Source organism: Engystomops pustulosus, chromosome 2 (genome assembly GCF_040894005.1).
Source record: "Engystomops pustulosus chromosome 2, aEngPut4.maternal, whole genome shotgun sequence".
Lineage (NCBI taxonomy): Eukaryota > Metazoa > Chordata > Amphibia > Anura > Leptodactylidae > Engystomops > Engystomops pustulosus.
This window is the reverse complement of record NC_092412.1, coordinates 39,600,271-39,623,309: the sequence shown is the minus strand read 5'-3', so window position 1 is coordinate 39,623,309 and position 23,039 is coordinate 39,600,271. Positions and strand designations below refer to the sequence as shown.

At 44.3% G+C, this 23,039-nt stretch overlaps 1 protein-coding gene across 1 annotated transcript in view; it reads right to left on the bottom strand.

The window, feature by feature from the left end:
* WASF3 (WASP family member 3) overlaps positions 1-8,445 on the bottom strand; it is a 41,434-nt gene extending 32,989 nt beyond the window's left edge. The window contains exon 1 of the mRNA XM_072134332.1: positions 8,236-8,445. The gene's annotated coding sequence lies outside the window, so the exon portion shown is untranslated. The remainder of the gene's footprint in view (positions 1-8,235) is intronic.
* Positions 8,446-23,039: the final 14,594 nt, after the last annotated feature.

The following is a 23,039-nucleotide window of genomic DNA, read 5'->3' as shown; positions in this document are numbered from 1 at the left end:
ATTAATTTACATCTCACTTCAAAGTTCATTAAGGTATAAAAAGTAGTAAAAAACTTTTACTATTGCATTCCTTTCATATACTGCAATACTACAGTAATGCAGTATATGGATAATTTGTTAGGGATCTATAACAGTGTGCATTTGGCACACTGTTATAGATCCTTCCCAATGACAGGTCCTAGAGTCACATTAAGACTCCAGGCTGCCATGGGAATGGATTGTCGTTCCCTGATGACGTCAAGGGGAGCTGCGATACAGCCAAAGACGGTGGAGGCGAACTGCCGGTGGTTGGCGATTGGTTAACAACCGCGATTGGTCCCAGCAGGTGCCAGCGAAATGCAACCATTGCCCACCATGTACGAAGAGGGTTCAACCCGTGAGCCCTCTCTATATGTCCTGAGGCATTATGGCTTACAAGTACCGTATATACTCGAGTATAAGCCGACCCGAGTATAACCCCCCTAATTTTACCACCAAAAACTGGGAAAACCTATTGACTCATGTATAAGCCGAGGGTGGGAAATGCATTGGTCACAGACCCCACCAGTAAATAGCCAGCCAGCCCCCTATAGTATACAGCCTGCCCCCAGTAGTATACAGCCCAGCCCATCTTGCCCCCAGTAGTATATAGCCCAGCCCATCTTGCCCCCAGTAGTATATAGCCCAGCCCATCTTGCCCCCAGTAGTATATAGCCCAGCCCATCTTGCCCCCAGTAGTATATAGCCCAGCCCATCTTGCCCCCAGTAGTATATAGCCCAGCCCATCTTGCCCCCAGTAGTATATAGCCCAGCCCATCTTGCCCCCAGTAGTATATAGCCCAGCCCATCTTGCCCCCAGTAGTATATAGCCCAGCCCATCTTGCCCCCAGTAGTATATAGCCAGCCCAGCTTGCCCCCAGTAGTATACAGCCAGCCCAAGCTTGCCCCCAGTAGTATACAGCCAGCCCAAGCTTGCCCCCAGTAGTATACAGCCAGCCCAGCTTGCCCCCCAGTAGTATACAGCCTGCCCCCAGTAGTATACAGCCAGTCTGCCCCCATGTAGTATACAGCCAGCCCCATGTAGTATACAGCCAGACCCCAGTAGTATACAGCTTGCCCCCAGTAGTATACAGCCTGCCCCCAGTAGTATACAGCCTGCCCCCAGTAGTATACAGCTTGCCATCAGTAGTATATAGCCTGACCCCAGTAGTATACAGCCACCTCAGCCTGCCCCCAGTAGTATACAGCTTGCCCCCAGTAATATACAGCCACCTCAGACTGCCCCCAGAAGTATACAGCTTGCCCCCAGTAGTATACAGCACCCCAGCCTGCCCCGTGTAGTATATAGCCCAGCCCAGCTTGCCCCCATTAGTATACAGCCTGCCCTGTGTAGTATACAGCCACCCCAGCATAAAAAAATAAATAAACTTATATACTCACCCTCCGGTGGCCCCGATGCGCAGCGCTGCTCCCCTGATGTCCGCGCGGCTTGTCTTGACGCGCCGCTGCTGACGTCATGCTAGGCGCCGCCCGGGAGAAAAACAATGGCGGCGCCGAGCAGAAGAAAGAAGACAAGCCGTGCGGACATCGAGGGAGCAGCGCTGCGCATCGGGGCCACCGGAGGGTGAGTATATAAGTTTATTTTTTTTTAAGTAATTTTTACTGACTGACTACTGTATTGACTCGTGTATAAGCCGAGGGGACGTTTTTCAGCACATTTTTTGTGCTGAAAAACTTGGCTTATACACGAGTATATATGGTATGTTGTAATGCATTAAGGGGTTAATGATAAGGCTTGAAAAGGCCTTTTTAGTGAATTTACATATCTTTTTTGAATGCTACATTAAAAATTTTTGCTGTGTTTTCTAAATATTCTAAATAAACATTTAAAATAAATTCCTTACTATGTAAAGCTTGTTTTGATATATAATATGTATTGTCTCGGGTATATGGGATGACTGTGGGGGTGTTTTTTACAGTGTAGCAGTGGATTGTTTTGGGGTTTTTTTTTTACCAATTTGTTAGGAAATTTTTTTTATTCTTCCGTTGACTGAGCAGTATGAGGGCTTGTTATCTGTGGGAAGAATGGATTGAAAATTTTAATTAAAATATAACTATCCCATACATTGAACCTAACAAGAAAAACATTTACATGTCCTCATGTCCAATTAATCGCCTTTCATGAAAATTTAAAAATGAGTTCTCAAAGGTTTGTTGTATACGAGTTCACCTGCTCTGGATGTTCTTCACAGCAGAATATGACTTGGCAAAAACATAAAAAAAAAAAAAAAGAAATGAGGAAACAGACAATTCAGTTGAATTATTAACAATTCTTGTGAAAAATTATTTATGAGCCATCTGGAAATATAGACAAAAAAAAAAAAAACATGGGTTTCTTAGTGAGTGGCCACAAGAACGGGATAAGCAGATTCTTTACAGACATTGGGGCACATTTACTTACCCGGTCCAGTTGCGATCCCGCGACTTGTTCTCTGACACCGATTCGGGTCTGCCTGGATTCACTAAGGTCCGTGCGCCCGATATCCACCAGGTGTCGCTTCCCCTCTCAGATCCGCCGGAGTTCACCTTCTTCTTCCAGGTGCATGTAAGCGCTGATCTTGCGACACAAATTCTTTTTTAAATTCCGCAGTTTTTCCGAATCCGTCGGGTTGTCCAACGACCACTCCCCCCATTTCTGTCATGTGAAAGCCGGCGCCAATGCGCCAAAATCGCGTGCACCAAAATCCCGGGGCAATTCGGCGCAAATCGCCGGGAAACCGACAAAAGTGCGCGATTCAGCCCCCTGTATTATATAGCCTGCCAGCCCCCAGTACATAAAAAGTTAAACTTACATACTCACCTTCCAGTGCTCCCGATGCTGTTACAGCAGAGAGAAGACAGAAGAGGAGCCGTAGGGACAGGAGCACCAGGGAGCCACAGCAGGTATCGGGGCACCAGAGGGTGAGTCAGTTTATTTTTTTTTATAGATTCGTGTATTAGCCATTTTTTGTGCTGAAAAACTCGGCCAATATACACGAGTATATAGGGTGAGTCACTGTATCCATATAAAATATGGTGGGCTGGCAAGTGTTGGCTGACAGAATGCACCTCCCACTGGTTCTGGTCTTCCTGTATACAGCACACACACATATAAATAAAGATATATGGCAGTATACAGTGCACAACCGTATGAAACACATATATTAAACATTCCCATAGACTTCTATGGGGTACAAAATGGAAATTCTGGAGAAAATAGGACATGCTCTATATTATTTTCCGCCTCGCTCACAGTACGGTACCCTACCCTACATGTCACCCTACATTAGACCATCCACCATATATGAGCTCTGAAAACAGAAGGATCAATTACATACATTTATAACATCCGAATTAGCACAACTGGCTAACATCCAAGACGAAATCTCTGCCCGACCCAATGATCATTGACAAAAATCTTGTATACAGACACAAAAATTACAGCTTACACCTTCATATGACAGGCTAGGTAACATCTATATACAGAAACCGGCTATTAGTGGTGCCGAGTCAGCTGAAAGGTACAACTAAAACTATGAGGGTCTTGTGCAACGCCATGCGGACTGCTGCCAACACAGAAGTATAATGCTCATCAAACTGGAGTTTTTGGCAGAGTGTGCCATGTAGCACATTGCCCGGCTCCATAGAGAAAGTGCTGAAACCTTCAACATGACCAGGTCGTAATTACAATTCTTCTGTGTGTCAATGATGAAGAAACCTATGAGCTTAAATGGTGGTGGGAGGAAAGTTTAAGGACTATGAGCTGCCTTTGAGAACGGTCACTGGTCATGGGATTGACACGGACATTCAGGACTCTTTGTGCTTAGCATAGCCGTGCTATAACCAAGATAGATTTCCATCCAATCAAAGTTTTCCAAGGCGGTCTTACCACATGTCCAGATGATGAAACTTGAGGCCTGGCAATTCTAGGCTTCTTACTCCACTCCAACATCCCTACTGCAATTCCCAGTTGTTGGCCCTGTGCCCGATCAGAATTACTGGGGGGGGGGGGGCACCTGACACATTTTTTCCAAACAGTGACCTGCTATACATGATGGGGGGGGGGGGGGGACTTCACTTCTAGTATTGTCCCCTTTACTGAGCGGCCAATCATTGGATGATGGGGGGGTCCTGTGACCCTACAGAACTTCCAGAGTTACTGGAGGGACATGGGAACCCAGAGCCAGAGGTGGTCAGTAAGTATTTTTTGCAGCTTGCTCCAGCTCCCTGGGGAAGAGCCCTCCATCAGTGGACAATACTGCAGCATATTTCCTTATAACATGTCATTTTTTGTATTACTTTTCCTTCTTTTAATGTGTTTAATTAGCTAAATGGGTGTTACCAGTTGAGGAAGGTCCTGGCAAAGCTTTACAAAAAGTACTGACACAATATCAGACTGGGCATTGACACCCCTGCAACTAGTAACACCTACTCGGACAACTAGACATATATACATACAATAAAATTACTAAAAATAATAATAAAAAATGAAAAAAACCCACAAAAATTATAAGAAAAGATGATCTCGAAATTAAGTGGAGGAATAAAAGTTTTGTTCTACTGGGTAAAAACAATATACAGTCTATAGTGACTGGCCCATACCTGGGTCCACCAAGAAACAGACAAAGCAGTCAGCGAAACAACGGGGCCCGAGCACATAAAAAACATCTCGCAATATGTAACCACTCCCAAACCTGACCACAGACCTGGTTATAAAACAGGCACTGATAACTGCATATACTTTAGCACAAGACGACTAGAGATAACACTCCCTGGTAACCAGGAACTCTAATATATAATATGTCTAATATTAGGTCTAACATGTAGACTCAATACATTGCACAGGATCTACAATCTTCCCAGGCAGAGCAGCAGAACATAATACAGCGTGCCACAATAACTAATGACCGCTCTGTACATCCCCAGGCGTCACATCAGGGATATAATCACTTTCCAATTAGGAATTCTCCAGGCACAGGAGCTTTTATTGGAGGCCTCTGCACTAAAGTGGAAAGAAGTTCCCACAAAAAAGCTTTTCTGGAGAGAAAAAAAAACGGAATGAATAATTCCTGGAAATACTCTAAAGAATAAAAGGTCCGCTGAGGGTGAGAACCTCCAGGATGATGATTTCTAGGACTTCACACAAAGCCAGAAACCTTTCTTTTGACAATTATGAAAAGTAGTCCACTTTCAACAAAAACATGTTATAGTTTATATAATCCAATATACAATACTCAAATATTTTTGGTATGGATTTATTGTGGTCTTATAGATCTCCCTGGTCATTATATCTCTGGTCATGTAATGTCACAGGTGCACAGCTCATTATATTCCTGGTCATGCGATGTCACACAGGTGCACGGCTCGTTATATCCCTGGTCATGTGATGTCACACAGGTGCACAGCTCATTATGCCACAGAGAATAATCAGTTGTGTGTTATATAACAAGCCGTGCACCTTCCCGCGCTGCCAAATGTTCCCCACGGCTCCTCTTCTATTCAGCTCCTCTTCTGTAACAAAACAGGTAAAGACGCGCCCCTGCGCGGGCAGAGCGCATGGATACGTCTTTCCCCACTTTGTTACAGAGGAGATGCTGAATGGAAGAGGAGCATTGGGCAGCGCGGAAGGTGAGTATAGTATTTTTTTTTTTTTACACCCATAGTCTTATTGTACTTCTGGGGAAATGAGGGCGTCTTGCAGATTTTGTGAAGAACTTGTAGAACTTCGGACTTCAGACAGTGCCTGCACATCAGTGCCACCATTGCCTCGTCTCAGAGAAGTTATGCCAGCACAGTGATTACACTAGTGAAGATCCCATATTCCGTATCAGGGCACGAAAATTCCAGAATCCAGACTGAATCCTTGATACAAATTTGTAATGGGGGGGGTCGGCATATGAATGTGACAGGGTGAGATGGGACATCATGCCAGTCTCCTGGTACATATTCTCATTTCACATCAGCGGCATTAACCAGTCCTCCTTTACTCCCCACGCTGCAAACACTTAGTGGCTGGGATGTAATGGATTTGGAATGAAATATTTATGGCGTGCCACTGACTTCTGCTCGGTGACAGGTTGGCATTTTGGCAGATTTATCTGCGGTGTACAATTTTCAATTCCCCTGACTGCTGAGGCTGGAGCGTCACTGATACCCCATGGGAGGGAGGACAGCACCTGCTCCAAAACGTCTACAGGATATCAGAGTGCCCAGCGCGATGCCCAAGCACACAGGGGCAGAGCAGGATCAAGCTAAGTGTTACACTGCTGAATATATTTAGGTTCCAGTAGAAGTTCCCAAATCCCACTTGGGACAGCTGGGCGAGTAGTGGGAAGGGCATGCTCCACACATGGTCACCGCCTGGCAGGAGGAATTCCTCAGGACATAGCATGGAGAGCGGAGCGCACTGCAGCCGGATCTAGTCGCCCAGAGACAATTGTGCACAGAGGCGTGAGATCACACCGAGGCTCATTCCTCACCAGACTATGAATGAGTAGAACAATGTCCTGTCTGCTCCCTATTCACACTCCGCCGCAGCTTTCCACGCTCCCAGCCAATGCCCTTCACATAACACAGAGTGGCCAGAGATGCAAAGTACACCCCCCTCTCCCTCCCTTTACCCAAAATCAATACCACTGAATATTGCATTGGTCTCTGAGCGACAGTCACGAGTTACCGGCGAGAAGAAACTGCGCTGCAATGAGGAAGGGGGGCGCAAAAAGTCTGGGAATATCGTGGATCACAAACTCTAGTAATGCCCCTGGAACGTTCTGCAACACTATCAGAGCACAACTAAGAGTATTCGGGGCAATGGCTGGATTATAGATTATTTACTCCCATTGATGACATCATCTATGAGGTCACAACAACCCCATCTAGGATGTCACAGTGATATATTTATTATTCATCCCTTCAATTATGACTGATTTGGCAACCTCTGTACAGCGCTGCTTAATCTGTGTGCACTAAGAATTATTATTATAGATTATTTATACCCATTGATTACATTGTCTATGAGGTCACAATAGATTACTTACTCCAATTAATTACGCCATCTATGATGTCACAGTGATATATTTATTATTCATCCCATCAATTATGACATCTATGAGGTCACAATGATATAGATTATTTATGCCCATTGATTACATTGTCTATGAGGTCACAATGCTATAGATTTTTTCTTTCCACCGATTGATTACATCGTCTATGATGTCATACTGATTACTGACATCATAGATGATGTTATTGATGGGCGCAAGTCATCTATGTCACTGTGACATCATAGTCGGTGTCATTGTCAAATCACAGAGAGTGTAATGAATGGGGTTAGATAATATGTGTCATTGTGACGTCATAGATGAGATGTCATTGATAGGGGGTCACAATGATATTGATCATTTACGCCCATTGATTACATCTTCTACGAAGTCACAATGATAAATAATACTTGCATTGATGGGGGAAAGTCATCTATATCATTGTGACATCATAGTCGGTGTCATTGTCGCATCACAGAGAGTGTAACGAATGGGGTAGACAATATGTGTCATTGTGACGTCATAGATGAGATGTCACTGATGTCATTGATTACATCTTCTACGAACATCATAGACGGCGTCAAACACAGCGCTGCATAAAGCATGACAAATTGGTCACTGAGACATCATAGATGACGTCATTGATGGGAGTCACAATGACATAGTTTCCTCCCATTGATTAGACTGAGACAATGACGCCCTCTATGATGTCACGACGATCTAGATGACTTATGCCCATCAATGACGTCATCTATGATGTCACAATGACGTTGAGTAATATCTACCTGATCTATGAGGTCAGGGTGATGCCGTCTGTCACGTCTCAATGACATTTTTAACATAGAAATCCCTGTTAAATGTTACAATACTTGCAGAATTATTGTTACAATTGATCATCATACAATTTTTGGATATGGGAGAGGATTCTATTCATAGTAACAATAATAGATACAAAATTCCAAGGAAAGCAATGGTAACCAGAGGATGAGTGGTCAGCACTGCACAGATTATAGCAGATTACACCATGTACACAGAGGTTACTAGCCACAGGCCTAAGCAGCAATAACAACATCCCAACCCCCCCTTCTGCAAGGGATTAATAATGGACAGGAGACCTGGGGACACCCTGCTCAAGCACTGTTCACACTATAATAAAAAAAATATATAGAAAACGCACCGTGCAAGCCGCTATCCCGTGCCTGGCCGCGCTCTCCCGCTTCAAGGAAGGATAACGGTGCAGCTAATGGCAGAGCCCGTGCTCCCCCCGGTAATCCCACTCTCCATCACTGTCCTCAGCACTGGCCGATAACACACAACACTGTGTGGGAGGGGCTAACGCGGCCACCCGTGACGTAACGCCGTCTGCTCAACCAATCCGAACACGAGGCGGAGAATCACTGCAAAAATCCCGCCTACTAATTCTGATAGATTTCTAGAGAAGCCAATGGAAAGACGTCATGAGCTTTCCTCTAGCCAATGGCATGACAGGGAGCCCCGTGACGTATCACACAATGTTGTGTGTGTGAGTGTAGTTAGCGGTTTGCGGTCCCGTTTGTTGTAATTGTAATGAGCGGCGCTGTGTAATGTGCTGCCCGGGGAGCTCCGTTATAGAAGCACAATCCGCGCAGCTCAGTAGTCATTGAGTGTGCGCCTTAAAGAACGTTATGGCATTTTTTTAAGGGCGCGTTCACACGTGCAGTTATCAATGCGTTTTTTTTTTAAATGAATGAAAACAGCACATGAGAGTGTCTAACGGCATAATCATGCACAAGCGTAAAATATAATGTGTATTGGCAGTGAAGTCTGTGTCCCCATAATGATATATCCCTGCCACCAGTCCTGGTTTTTTATACTCTTTTATGGCTAAAATCTAGAATTAGTATTTTAATATTCCTTGCAATATACTGAGAAGCTGGAAGAAAATTCCATCTTCAGTGAAATTGACCAAAAAATGCTTAATTTTCTTGTAAGCTTTGTTTTTACGGCTTACACTGTGCGCTCCAAATGACACGTTCCCTTTATTCTTTGGGTCTGTGACGTAGATACCAAATATATCTAGCAATAACTTTTGCACACTTACATGTAAAGGCTTGTGTAACTTTTTGCGAGATGAGCTGACGTTTTCAATGCTAACATTTTGGGGACCTTTTCATCGCTTTTTATGTGATGCAAAATGGCGAAAAAGTGGCAATTTGGACACAGGAATAATGTCTGAATATTTTGATAGATTTGGACTTTTGAGACGCAAGGATGCCTAACATGTTTATTATTATGCATCTTTATTTTTTTTTAATTTCCATGGAAATGGGATAATTTAAAATTTTAGGGGTTTTTTTTTCGTTTTAATTTTTTTTTTTTACTGTACTTTTAGCCCTCCTAGGGTACTTGGATTCTAGGGGGTTTGATCGTTTGATCGCTCCTAATGTCACGTGTTGTTGAAGGAAATCTACCATCAAAATCCATCATGATAAACCAGGGACACTTCTCATAGATCCAGGCACCGTGACTGTGGTAATCTTCTTATATTTGTTATCCATGGTCTCTTGCCTTCTAAAATCAACTTTTATAATTATACAAATGATCCTTACGGTTACCAGAGCCACATACTGCAGCTTCGCAGGTTGTTACAATGAGCAAGAATGTCATACTGAACTCCATGCTCTCTCACTCCTCGCCCAGCCTATGTAATCTAGCAGCAGCAGGATGTGCAGGGGTAGGGGGAAACCTACACTACTCATTGTAACAGCTTGTGAAGCTACACCCCTGAGGGGCTCTGGAAACACCCACCAGAGCCCTTAAGGCTCTGTCTGTGTAATCTTGCAGCAGCAGAGGAGAGGGGAGACCTGCTTTGCACCATGTAACAGCCTGTGAAGCTACAGCACTGAGGGGCTCTGGAAACACCCATCAGAGAACACCATTAGCATAATTTATAAAAGTAGATTTTAGGAGAAGGCCACGGATAACAAATATAAAGAGTTTCCCACACTCACAGTGCCTCGATCTATGATCTATGTCCCTGGTTTATCATTCTGGTATTTAAAGGTAGGGGCTAGCAAAATTTACAATAACCTCTGCTGCAAAGGTACATCTAAAAATGAGGTTAGTCCAGACCTGGTGTATATTCTGCGCCATCATTAGAGGTGAGAATGCTGGGTGAGCTGATCATTATTACTGCTGCTGCAGTGTACACTAGAAAAGGCAAAATTTGACTGTTTTGACCAAATGTTACATTGTAATAAATGCAAGTTTGCAGGATGACCAGCAGGAACAGCTGGTGCAGGGTCACACATATTGGTGCACAGAAGACCCTGGGCCGGGTCAAATGTCATGAGATCAGAAGTCACATCCTTTACTAAATTAGAAGACCTTTGGGATCTCAGACATGGCAATGGCTATCATTCCTGGAACTATCTGTTTGTGTAAGTCTGAAAATAGAAACTCCATTTTGTATGTTTAACAAATCCACTTACACATCATCACTTAGCACCTATGTCAACCATCTGCGCCTATTTCCTACATCAACTGTGACTGACACCTATGGTATGTTTGCCATCTCTGTCTCCCACCTATGCCCCCAACCCATGACCATCATATATTGTGATAGATTGCAATACAGTCATATTATTAAAGCAAGAAGGAGCAGCATGGAGAGGGAGGGGGATGAAAACAGTGAGGGGGGGGGGGGGATAATGAAAAGAACGGGGATGGGTGCCTACTGTGTGTGAGTACCCACCACCCCCCACCTAAACGCCTAGTGGCACCCCTTTTGGAACTCTACGCATGGGGGTCAATCCTCAGTTAAATACTGTGAAACCAATGGTATCCCCAAAGGGGGGAAAGGAGGAAAGACTGCAACAACAGTGAGTCAAGAATTAATACATCTTTATTGATATAGTATATTAAAACCATAAACTGAATATAAAATGCAGGATGCAAGACATACAGAGCAGTGATACACAGAAGAAATGCAGTCGTGCACATGGACAGCACATGGAACACAAAGAACGAGTCTAGTCTGCATAAATGAAGGAGCTGGGATGAATAGTATAATGACCCAAGGATATCCTAATAATTCGCTGTGCAAGGTAATAACGTGCTATTGCGGAAAAGGGAGTTTACAGGTATCCGAGGTTGTGTGATTGCCAGTCCTTACCAAGTAATCAGATAGGAGGTGTTCCGGTGTCCCAGACGGCTGCACGCCCCAAATATATTATTTGTAGAAGTTTATGGAACAAGAGAACTAATGATCAAGCAATTTCTTTACTTGTACTGACCCAAGGAATAAACATTTTTTTGTCATTTTTGCTGCATGAATACTCTCTCACTACCCAATTTCTGACCTCTGAATTACTCTTTACAGTACAACTTTCCATTTGCTGACCTCCGCCTGTTTTCTGATGACATCCCCGCCTGTCCCAGTGGTGCAATGTCTTTTGACCCTTTTAGGTCAGTTGTCACTAAATTAAGACCTCCTGAGCCTGTGACCTGGTGGTTCCCACAGGGAAGTACATAGATAACTCCATCAGGAGTAGCCCCACGTCAGATCAGTTTAGTGGCACTGTGGGTCCTAACCCTCTGCATTACAATTGTAGAAGGGAGAAAGCTGCAAATTATCTAATGATAGCAAAAGAATCAGAAGGTAAAATCCAACTGCTCTGTCCTTTTCTCCCCCCTGCTATTAATGCCAGATCTTATGTAATGGACTCCCTCTCCGTTTATGGGATGGCATGACAATATGCAATGGTCAGCCAGTTGGTCACCAGAGTTTTCTCTCTTGGGAGTGAAGTTTCTAAGTTAGGCATCATCTTCGTTTTTTCATGGGTCATCTAGCACTCTCATGCCTTAGTGCCACCATGGTATCAACGCCAGATGCGCTGGGTCGCAGCTGCCACTTTGTCTTACTTGTAAGCTCCACCTCTCCTAGGACCCTGCCTGGTGTGAAACCAGTTTACCCCCTTATCTGCATAAACCAGGTATTCTTTTTTTATTTATTGAGGATAGCTCTTTTTAGAGCTAATCCTCACGTCCCCGCTAACTTTTGTTACACTTTATGGAACTAATATGTAAATTTCGTTATGCGGCTACTGGGGCATGGAGTAGCCGGGCACGAGGCTACACAGCGCGGCTACTCCACGCCCCAGTAGCCACATTACTCCTCCTACCCTGTTGCGTGCGGCGCGCAGCACCTCGTAGCTGCTCGCCCTCGTCCGTCATGATGGCGTTCTGCGCATGCTGAGCAGCCCCAGCTCCGAGGCGCATGCACAGTAGCCGGCTAGTCGGACGAGGCGCGCAGCTACGAGGGTAGGAGGAGTAATGTGGCTACTGGGGCGTGGAGTAGCCGCGCTGTGTAGCCTAGTGCCCGGCTACTCCACGCCCCAGTAGCCGCATAACGAAATTTACATATTAGTTCCATAAAGTGTAACAAAAGTTAGCGGGGACGTGAGGATTAGCTCTAAAAAGAGCTATCCTCACGTCCCTTACATCCACCTACCAGTCGATCTACCTTTATAGGTAGAATCGTGGTGGTAGGTGCCCTTTAATTATAAATATAAACAATACAAATACAACACAAACAATAACAAATATGCCTGTCATGGCTCTGGGTCAGTAAACCCCCTGGACCACCGCGGCTGATGACATAAGCCGATACCTGGGACCAGATTCTAAGTGGCACCCGGTCTTCACCAGAGCCCGCCGCAAAGCAGGTTGGACATGCTGTGGGGTGGTACCACCAGGTCGTTCCACAGGTGCGACTAGCCGGCGGTGGCAGCAAAGGTCGAGGTACACAATCGGCAGACAATCTTGTGCTGGGGACAGGCAGTAGGACAATGCAGGTGGCAGAGGTTCAAGGTCAGAGACGAAGCAAGAGGTCAGGGCTGGCAGCGGAGCAGTGAAGTCGAGAACAGGTCCAGGGTCACAACGGGAAATCCAATCACTAGCACGAGGCGCAGGGAACTGCTTTCTCATCGGCAATAGCACGAAGATCCGGCATGGTGTGCAGCAAGAGGCAGGCTTAAATGTTCTACTGGAAATGGCCAGCGCCAATTAATGGCGCACTGGCCCTCTAAATCTTCTGAAGCCGGCGCGCGCGCCCTAGGAGTCGGGAGCGCATGGCAGAGGGAGCCGAGATAGGAGCGGGGACAGTTAAGGAGTGTGGGCGACGTGCCAGCGGGGGAAGGGGGGAACAGGTGATCAATTTATAACACATATACTTATTAATTTTAATATAAAATTAATTTTATTGCATACTATTAAGTCTAAATTATATAACATTTTCCACTGTAATGCAATGCATTGTCTTGCTGCTATCATAATGTGCGGGATAATCCATTTTTGCTCCCAAGAGGGAGTCTACTCGGGGTAAGGTACCATTTTAGGTTTTTATTTGCTCTAAGTGAGTTATACATAGTGAGCACTGAGCAGTCCATCTAATTGCCCTCTCCTACTGCTAAAGGTCACATACCACATTTAGATCTTGCACCCATCATAGCATATAGTCCAATTTCTCTGCTTTTATGGGTGCATTGAGGACCCATTGAAATGCCTCTTCTTTTATGCTCAGACGCATTAAACATAACCCAAGGCCACTTCTCTACCATTTGTTCCTTTGATAAAATATTCCGTATTTGGAGATACTGAAATAAAAACCTTATTAAGAAGATCAAATTGTGTTTTAATGAGTTCAAAAGATTTTAAAGGAAATCTACCATTCTTTTTTGTGCATTGTGAACCAAACATACGTTGAGAATGCAGTAGCGACACTGATGCAGAAACATATCTTTTATAATTATCAATTAAAAAATTCAGGAACTTGGGGAAGCTGGGTGCAGGCTGGCTGCCGTACATAAACACATTACTTTCACATACACAGGAGCTGCCTGAACTGTCCAGACAGGACTAATCAACCTGAGCTGGACAACTCATACACAGCAGCTCGGTGAAGCGATTGATTACTTCTGCCTGTTATGGACAACACAGTGATGACATATTCTTGGCTTATCCTGGGCAGAACATGGCTGGAGCAGTGAATAATTAGGGTAAGAGGAGAGCAGGGCAGCCACAGGTGTGACAGAGCCTCATTATCATAATTGTATAATTGTTTTTTCAGCAAAACCCCTCAGTTCAGGGATTAAACAAGATATGTTTCTGCATCACTGTAGCTACAGCATTATCAAGGTATGTTTGGTTCATAATGCATTAAAACAAATGGTCGATTTTCTTTAACTGTGAACCCTCAAATAGATCTGCCAGCTTTAATATTCCCCTTCCGGCCATGTGTCTATTTTCAAATTTGGGATCAAATGCCCGAATTGATATCTCTGCTCTATTTAGCTATATACCCCCAGCCAACTTTTTCCATATGCGTAAAGAATGTTGTAATGTGGATATACTCAGGAATGCGGAATGTGGAATCCCGCAAACATATTAACTCCATTTTTAATCTAATGGAGCTTCCTGGTTTGAAATTCCCTTTTATCCTAATCCATTTATGTTCCACTTGAACATGCTGTTCACAAGTGCCTATGGCAGTGGTGGCGAACCTATGGCACGGGTGCCAGAGGTGGCACTCAGAGCCATTTCGGTGGGCATTCAGAACATCACCCCAGGACAGAGTTCACCAAATAGGACCAAATCCATTGAATCTTCCTGCAGTCCCAGGCAACTTAAGAGATGCTGCTCTCAGTGCTATTCTAAAGCGACACTACATTGGATGTTTGGAACTGCGGGAAAAGTGAGTGGTTATGACAGTGGTTTTTGACCCACCATTCTTCCTCTACAAAGAGACCCTGGAGAGAAGCTACAACCAGAGTCCGAACTTGCTCTCCTTCTTTCAACTGTGTTGGTTGCCTCAGGTCGCCGATACGATTGCAAGACGTACAAGAACAGGTAGCAATAAGTTACTGCTTAAAATGCCATGTTGGCACTTCACGGTAAATACGTGGATTTTGGTTGTAGTTTGGGCACTCGGTCTCTAAAAGGTTCGCCATCACTGGCCTATGGGCTTCTACCTTAAAGCTACCCCCTTTGTCCTATTGGTATCAGCACAGTTAAATGCCTAGTTTACAGTCGGAAGCGGGCCGGGAGTGGAGGGGGGTGACCGGGAGGAGGGGGGGCGGGGTCGGACGCGGGTGCTTGATGCCGGCCAGAGGGTTGGAGCTTGATGCCAGCCGGCAGGGGGGGGGAGGGGAGAACGGTGCCGGCAGGAGGGCGGTAGATCGGTGCCGGCCAGCAGGAGTGGAGGGGGGGTGGGAGGTTGATGGCGGCCGGCGGATCTTGATGCCAAAGCCGGGAGGGGGGGAGCCGGGGCAGAGGGGAAAACCGGGAGCAGAGGTGAGTGGAGGTATGCGGGGATTGGGGGAGGGCGATCAGAGCTGGCCAGAGGGCTGGCGGGAGCACGGTGGAGGGCTGGAACGCGGTGCCGGCCGACAGGGGCGGGAGCACTGTGCCGCCCCCGCGTCCAGCAGGTGGCGCACCGTCTGAGGCTAGATTCTCAACTCGCCTCATGGCAGGTGCGTCCCTGACCAAAGCAGTAGATCAAGTTCCCCAAAAATTGGGCTGCAGAGGTTTATAATATTTGTTATTTTGTATTGTTCACGTGTTGCGCTTGAATTAAGTGGAGCATATCAGGAGTTATTCCTGAGTGCAGAAGTGTTTACACCTAAATGCTTGCAATTAGAAATGATCAACACATGGTTAACAAGGCAAAGTATGTGTTGGTAGTTTCCAAAAATTTAGATTAGGTCTAAACTAGAGATGAGCGAACATGCTCGTCCGAGCTTGATGCTTGTTCGAGCATTAGCATACTCGCAACAGCTCGTTGCTCGGACGAATATTTTGCCAGCTCGAGAAAATGGCATCTCCCGCCGTTTTGATTTTTGCGGCCATAAACAGAGCCAATCACAAGCCAGGAGACTCTGCAGTACACCCAGCATCACGTGGTACACTTACATGTCGATGGCAGTGGTTGGCTGGCCTGATCAGGTGATCCTGGAATAGACTAGCCCCTGCCCGTGCTGCTCGCATCATTCTCTGTCTGGATGCCGCTAGGGAGAGAGCTGCTGCTGCTGCAGGGATAGCGTTAGGGTGTTATATTAGCTTACTGTTAGGCAGGAGTGATTCTACAAGAACCCAACAGCCCTTGTTAGGGCTACAATAGCGTTATTTTTTTTTTTTTAATTTGGTTGTGGCTGGGCTTGCTAGCACTAGTAGTGCAGCTACTACTATATTGTGACGAATTTACAGGGAGACTTGCGAACGTTATTTTTGGCTCTTAGTGACACACATATCCATTTCAAACAGCTAAGTGGGACAATTTTGGGGGGGTTGAATTAATTAGGCACAGTTTGACCATGTTTTTTTTTTTTTCGAAAGTCAAGTTTTTTCTGTCATGGCCATGCTGTTGCCCATAATTTTGGCATAATGGTTCGATTAAGCAGCCTCAGAGGCATCCATGCATGCTGCCCCTGCTGTTTCCTGTCCATTTCCGTGGTGTTTCCATCCTTTTCTGAGGTTCCCAGGTGTTTGGCCAAGCTTCCCTGTGCAGAGCCTTGGTCCCCTTGAAAAATGCTCGAGTCTCCCATTGACTTCAATGGGGCTCGTTATTCGAGACGAGCACTCGAGCATCGGGAAAAGTTCGATTCGAATAACGAGCACCCGAGCATTTTAGTGCTCGCTCATCTCTAGTCTAAACGCATCTGCGTTCAGCAGTTACTCCTCCTCGATGCGCTTGACTTGTGTTTCAAAACGCAATTCAAGCGCAACATGTGAAAACAACCAAACTTTTAAGCCTGCTAACCCTAAGTACTAATAATGTGGTGTGTGCTAGGTAGGTCTTGTTTCTGGTATATTAGGTTACTATAGTTATCCTCCCTATGGTTTCCAATCCTTCCTAAGAGCTTTAGATTACCCGTGAGGCATTAGAAGTGACTATAGAGGAAACAGAATGCTGCCTAAATCCAGGGAATTATCCGGAAGGAGAGAGTCAAATGACTACATGATTACAATTGTGAGAGTATTCACGGGGTAAAATTTCGTCTTGATTCTCTCAGTTGCTACGTTTCCTCAAGACCACTGAAATATCTCGGGAGATGTCAGACAATGAAAACTTGATTGGAGAGGAAGAGATTCAATCATTCAGCACTTGTTGACATTTCGCATGGGCCCCATGTAAGTAGCGGAGTTAAATTTAGACTACTAATTGAAGAGACTGGTATTACTGGTAATTAGCCCAAATTGCCAGCTGTTTGTACATACACAGCAGAGTGATTAAGAATTGATGAATGCATGCGGAGGGCACATTCACTGGGCCATTTCCTTTAATTTCCCTTTTAAAAGACTCCAAACAACATTCTCTGCTTTGGCAGCGGTAAATATCATTACAAGTTCACAACTTATGTCATTTGTTCCAATGGAAAGAATGATGTTTCCAGATATAGATCTCTCTCTCCGTTTCTACAAATATACAATGTGAAGTCATCAAATCCATGGCGATAAACCGTTAACAATGGCCGTGATCTAATGATTTGGCAGGATTGCCTGTGAATAATGCGGACATGCACCTGGGACACAGGATTATCTCCACTCCGCAGTCTCAGCGCTGCCAGGATAAATGGGCAGAATGAAAACTCCGCCATGCTCCGTGTGGCTAGATAGAGGGGGAGATTTATCAGTGCTACTACACCAATTTTATAGCAATAGCCCAGAAGATCCTTTTCTGGGAAGCAGCCATCCAGCACTGTGGAAGAAGTATAAAATGTATAAGAAGAAGAAAACATACATTTCATGCAGTAGATTCATATTAGAGGAGCCAATGTGGACCCCAACTTATCATTCTGTGTACACCAGTTTTATGGCACATAAGACATGAAAAGGTCTTTGAGCCTTTTTCACCAGCTGTAACACTTTTCACAAAAGTGGGTATGATGGGGAACAAGGGGACACCCTGGCCAGCCATATAATCAAGGCACAGGTTATAGCTGAAATCTATGAAAAGTTGGACCAGGCATTGATTTAGCTTCTAACACAGCATATGCGAATAACTAAAAGGTTGGGTCCTATTAGTAATTCCGGCATCATTGTGCACTAGTCTTAATACACTTGGTCCCAGTTATAAAATTAAAAGTCCAAGACGACCACTTACATCCACATTGTAGTCAATGACTTGTGTGTAATTGTAACTTCTGTAACATTCAATATATATTCCATGGACTGGTAATATCTTTACCACCCTCGGCTACCAGGCGTTCTATTACTAACCGCTTTAACATCATGGACCATCGTATTACCACCAACTGTTTTACCACTGTAGGGGCCCCTGTAAAGCTTAACCCTACTCAACACCCTACACCACTGGTGTAATGTCGTTAAAAGGGATAGGGTCTGATGTAGCCCAGTCAGAACCCTCCTCACTCTCCGAGGTAACTGGAGCAACCCCATCGGACCCCCTCTAGTCATCTGTGCGGGTCCCATAACTGAGAACCTCTTTAACCTCTTTGCTATCCAAGACCTCCTAGGATATTAGGATTAACCACCATAAAAATTTTGTTCAACTTGTAATATATCTAGATCCCCAGATTTCATGATTTGTAAAGCGCTGCGGAATTTGATAATAAAGATTATTATTATTTTACTACTGTTGCTGCTTTGTTAGTCGTATGTTAGATACTGTCAGCTGGGAGACCCAAAGAAAATTGGACCCTTCTGCCTTGGGTTTACATAAGGCCTCATAATGGGAGCCTATTGTAGCATTTGCTTTATGCTTAATATTGACTCTCTAATTTTATAGTGATCATTTTATATATGATGAGGGCGATGGAATATGTAATAAGTTTACTTTGGTCATAAATCTTATTTTTCCCTATTCCCAGGGTTTAGTTAACGTCAATTGATCGTGGTATCTCTGACAGTGTCTACTGCATAATTGTATACATAAGCGAGCTGATGGTTATTGAGCTGCTGAGCTAAGAAGCGTTAAGGAAGGAATAATTACCCGGTGTAAAGAGGAAAATGGTAACACAAAGTTTACAGTAAAACAATGTTAAAAAAAATATAATGGTGTATTTGTTGCATTATATTCATGGGTATAGAGTGAGCACTTAAAGGATATGTGTTATGAAAAACAGAAAATGGATACAATAATTCTTCAGAATCAGGAATGTTCTATAGTTTAGTTACTTAACCCTATACATAGATTATACATGTTACCCAACCAAACTGAGATATTAGGAAACAGGTGGTTTCACTTCTCCCATGGAAACGCCCCGGGGTGAGCAGCTGTATTTTCATCAACAAAATGGTAAATGTTTCCTGGAGATCCATGGTGATTTCAGGGGCCTTATCTTACCTTATCTTGTGGCCCCCTTATACCCACTCATCTTGTGGCTTTTCACCCCACCCCTCATTTTGTGTCCAACTCATCTTTTCCTCCATTTCTGGTTTTTAATTTATTCATAAAAATAATGTACACTACATAGTTACTTGTCCCCATTCCCCAGCAGCTCTCCTCTTCTTATGTTCCCCTGAAGCTGTAATGCCGGCAGACGGTGACATCATCACATGACGCCTGTCGGCTTCACAGCTACTGGGGAACAGTGGTGATGGAGAGAGCATGATAATCAACTGTATCTGTGTCCGTCTGGGGGACATGGGTAGAATTGAAGCCAGGTGGCAGGGGACGGAGCTAGTTCCGACGGGAGCAAGCGTCATCGTCCTTCAGGGGGTAGGGCGAAACGGTGATGGGGCCCAGATCAGTGAAGGTTTAACTAAACTGTAAAAAAGATAGGAGATAACGTGTAATCTTTAAGGTAAATGCCCCTTCCTTACCACCATGACATTTGTCAAACTCAAAACTATGGCTTAAAAAAGTGGCAAAATAGGATTTTCTTTAACATGTACAAATATTTAGAGACTTCCGTCTGTTGACATGTGACATCCCCTATCTTAGTTCTTAAAGAAGACCTGTCACCAGATTTTAAACACCCTGACTAACAATGCCTGTTGATAAAGGTGAGGCAGGAAATTACAGCCATTTTTCTGATATGCAAATTCGCTTTCCTGACTCATGTCTGGTATTTGTGACTCTTCTCCTGAGCTACCAGTGAGCCACGCCCCATTATTCTGACCTGACTGACAGCTCTGTGTCTCTTCAAATCCCTGCTCTGCCCCCTTTTACTTAGGGACCATCTGCTAATATTCAACTGCAGACATATAAACTTCTTTGTACAGATAGGAAATACTGTGTAAATTTTTTTACACAGTGCCTTGTGTTCCATTCATGACATGTGACCAGTGACATCATCACATGTCCTTCAGCCTTCTAAGAATAGGAAACTGTACACAATGTATGTGATTACATGAAATGACAGCAGCTTCCATGGAGGATGGAGAGGAGTAGAAGTCCATGGATGCTGCTGTGACTTCATGTGATCAGATACATGCATGGGGTACAGTTTGCTATTATTAAGAGGCTAGAGGACCCGAGATGATGTAACTTTGGTCACATGACATGAACTGTGACCAGTAAGGAGGCATAAGGCATGGGGAGGAGTAGATGGGAAGGGCTGGCCAAGCAGGACACGCCCCCGTCTGATGCCAGGGAATATAAGATAAAAGGTGATTTCTGTGGATGTAAGCAAAACAATTTTTAGCTAAACGAAGTCAGTCAGTTATTAGAGCTCTATAGGAACCTGTCACTGGCTGTATATGTGCAAATGTGGTGACAGGTTCCCTTTAAGCTAGAAGCATGTGCATGCAGCTTGCAAAACAAAAACGTGTTGAAAATAGAGGAGTGCAGTATTCAGCTACTTTCATCAGTGACATAGACAGTGAATGGAGCAGCAGTGCACATGCCCAATCGGATGCTCTATTCATTCAGGGTACAGTGGACCCACATTCTCATGATCTGAAGGAGCCCCAGCACTGGAAGCCCACCGAAGTTATCCACTATCCTGTGGTCCTATGATTATAAATACTCCCTATAATGAGAAAGTGGCCAGTATAGGATCACAGTCCATACAAAGCAAAAAAACATAAGTGCACAAAGAAATGGGGAACTACATTGATGGATCAAAGGGAAGTCTACTAATAGCTAATTGGGTAACTGGAGAATGGGAAATACCAGACCCAAAATTAGCAATTCTTAACAGAAACAAAATTCATAAGAAAGACATCTGAAGTTTGAGCTGAGACACACAATAATGAAATGTTGTGGTCATCACACCCTAATACAGCAGTGACAATAATTTACATAGTATAAGCCAAGAAAGGGGATGTGTCTACTTAAGGAGTATGGATACTGATAGTCTATTCTTCCTACTCTAAGAATGGATGGAAAATGTGCCAAATTTTACAAGGTCTCTCCCAATAAGTCAATGCCCAACCGTCAATGATAGATGACCATTTGACGGAACTTATGGCCACTAGTGTTACACATGTTTAGCCCACTTAAACACACAGATTATCAGATGTTTTACAAACTCATTCACTTCAAGGTAAAATCAATAAGGTAATATGTTCAAGGGTTTTCCCTTCTAAGATATATACTTGTCACATATCTGCAGGAGAGGAGATGACCCCCTTGATGACAGGGGATGTAACCAGCGATCATGGGAGTACAGCACTGTTGTACATGGCATCCCCATAGGCTAAAAAAGCACAGGTCCGCTCTAACCCCAGGTGGTCGAGGAGATGCCCTCCACTATCTTCAGAGCACAGATAACAAAAGGAAATAGGGTCGGCACTCACTTGTTCCAATGCACATGGAATGTTCTTTATTCAACCAGGATAAAAAGCACAAAAAATTACATACAAAAAAGAAAATGTAAATACCGTACTCACTATAATGGAAAAAAATAATTCGTCTTCATTTGTGATCTTTCAGTGTGACCCGTGCCCGAGATCCCTAGATCATGTTGCTCCGGTAACATGATGATAGGAAAAATGTATTGAATGATCCAGCACTCGAGAAAAAAACACTGGAATGGCCTATGCGTTTTGGACAATACAATTTATGTCCTTACTCTAACATTCCTGATTGTGTAGTTCACCTATACACTGATTACTCAATAACACCTGAGAAGGAAACTAACCCACGCATGCGCGGACACTAAAAGAGTCATCGGCAAACGTCACATACATGGAATAATATATCGATACAGATTTATGAAAGCCAAAACATTACATCAATATGAAGACAATGGGGCTCATTTACTAAGGGTCCAAATGTCGCACTTTCAGCGGGTTTCCTGAATATTCCTGAATTGCCCCGGGATTTTGGCGCACGCGATCGGATTTTGGCGCATCGGCACCGGCTTGCACGCGTCAGAAATTGGAGGGGTGGGCCATCGGCCAACCGGACGGATTCGGACAAACCGCGGAATTTAAAAAAGGATTTGTGTCGCAACATCAAGCACTCACATGCACCAGGAAGAAGCAGGTGAACTCCCTAGCGCCTTCTGCATCTTCCCGGCTATCTTAAGATAAAGACAATTTTTTTTTTTTTTATGTGGGCGATTTGGCGTGTGTCCATGTGCATTTAGAGCAGGAACAGATGTATAAAGATTTCAGGAAGGTCCGTCTCAGTATACAATTTGGTGGGTGGTTTGGGTGGCCATGGGCCCTCTTGAAGGCTTGGGCCCTGGACTACTGGCCAATACACCTATATTATAATTCACTACTGATGGAAATATATACTGTATGAACTTGGCTCCCTTTTCTTGGACACTACTGATGCTCATACGCACTATCACAGTATAACTATATTCTGTTCTCAGACCGCATCTCCTTGATGCTTGTGTGGAGCAGACAGGCCTAAAACCAGATCCACCACTTCTACCAGATTTCAAGTTTATATCTGAGACCTCTTTTCATTGTACTAATCCGCTAAACAGAAGTGACCCTAATTACCCCTCATTACCCTCTGGGTCGCTCATGACTAAGTGTATGCAGGAGTAGCTCCAACCCTAATTTCCCTTCGCTCACGTA